General features: G+C 53.5%; 3 non-coding genes across 3 annotated transcripts; all 3 read right to left on the bottom strand.

Moving 5' to 3' along the window:
* Positions 1-283: 283 nt before the first annotated feature.
* On the bottom strand, positions 284-402 carry LOC123178123 (5S ribosomal RNA). The gene has a single exon (XR_006489335.1). It is a non-coding gene; the product is annotated as a 5S ribosomal RNA (ribosomal RNA).
* Positions 403-699: 297 nt separating this feature from the next.
* On the bottom strand, positions 700-818 carry LOC123178124 (5S ribosomal RNA). The gene has a single exon (XR_006489336.1). It is a non-coding gene; the product is annotated as a 5S ribosomal RNA (ribosomal RNA).
* Positions 819-1115: 297 nt separating this feature from the next.
* Positions 1116-1234, bottom strand: LOC123178122 (5S ribosomal RNA). The gene has a single exon (XR_006489334.1). It is a non-coding gene; the product is annotated as a 5S ribosomal RNA (ribosomal RNA).
* Between the last annotated feature and the right edge of the window lie 193 nt (positions 1235-1427).

The raw sequence follows: 1427 nt of genomic DNA, 5'->3' as shown, positions 1-1427 counted from the left end.
GTCTTCGTCCCTTATCCTTGCCCCTCCCAGCTCCACTACAAAGACGATTGCACATTGCTTTGGCCGCTCCCTCTCAACTACGGAGACGAGTTTAACGCGGTTTCCACCCCTCCCTCTCAACCGCACCAGTGCACGCTTGCCGCGCCACAACGCCGACGCTGGGCCCGTGAATCGTGAGCACCCAGCTATGACTTACCGCACTCGTGCAAAATAATAAAACACGGTAAATATATTACTTACACGTGCGTTTTGTTTTGCAAGCGGCGCGAAAAAAATTAAAAAGGGAATGCAACACGAGGACTTCCCAAGAGGTCACCCATCCTAGTACTACTCTCGCCCAAGCACGCTTAACTTCGGAGTTCTGATGGGATCCGGTGCTTTAGTGCTGGTATGATCGCATCCGACATGTTACCCCGGTCTTCGTCCCTTACCCTTGCCCCTCCCAGCTCCACTACAAAGACGATTGCACATTGCTTTGGCCGCTCCCTCTCAACTACGGAGACGAGTTTAACGCGGTTTCCACCCCTCCCTCTCAACCGCACCAGTGCACGCTTGCCGTGCCACAACGCCGACGCTGGGCCCGTGAATCGTGAGCACCCAGCTATGACTTACCGCACTCGTGCAAAATAATAAAACACGGTAAATATATTACTTACACGTGCGTTTTGTTTTGCAAGCGGCGCGAAAAAAATTAAAAAGGGAATGCAACACGAGGACTTCCCAGGAGGCCACCCATCCTAGTACTACTCTCGCCCAAGCACGCTTAACTTCGGAGTTCTGATGGGATCCGGTGCTTTAGTGCTGGTATGATCGCATCCGACATGTTACCCCGGTCTTCGTCCCTTATCCTTGCCCCTCCCAGCTCCACTACAAAGACGATTGCACATTGCTTTGGCCGCTCCCTCTCAACTACGGAGACGAGTTTAACGCGGTTTCCACCCCTCCCTCTCAACCGCACCAGTGCACGCTTGCCGCGCCACAACGCCGACGCTGGGCCCGTGAATCGTGAGCACCCAGCTATGACTTACCGCACTCGTGCAAAATAATAAAACACGATAAATATATTACTTACACGTGCGTTTTGTTTTGCAAGCGGCGCGAAAAAAATTAAAAAGGGAATGCAACACGAGGACTTCCCAGGAGGTCACCCATCCTAGTACTACTCTCGCCCAAGCACGCTTAACTTCGGAGTTCTGATGGGATCCGGTGCTTTAGTGCTGGTATGATCGCATCCGACATGTTACCCCGGTCTTCGTCCCTTATCCTTGCCCCTCCCAGCTCCACTACAAAGACGATTGCACATTGCTTTGGCCGCTCCCTCTCAACTACGGAGACGAGTTTAACGCGGTTTCCACCCCTCCCTCTCAACCGCACCAGTGCACGCTTGCCGCGCCACAACGCCGACGCTGGGCCCGTGAATCGTGAGC

This window comes from Triticum aestivum, unplaced genomic scaffold, assembly GCF_018294505.1.
Source record: "Triticum aestivum cultivar Chinese Spring unplaced genomic scaffold, IWGSC CS RefSeq v2.1 scaffold22889, whole genome shotgun sequence".
NCBI classification, from domain to species: Eukaryota; Viridiplantae; Streptophyta; class Magnoliopsida; order Poales; family Poaceae; genus Triticum; species Triticum aestivum.
Note: the sequence above shows the minus strand (reverse complement) of the source record. Positions and strands in the feature narration are given on the sequence as shown.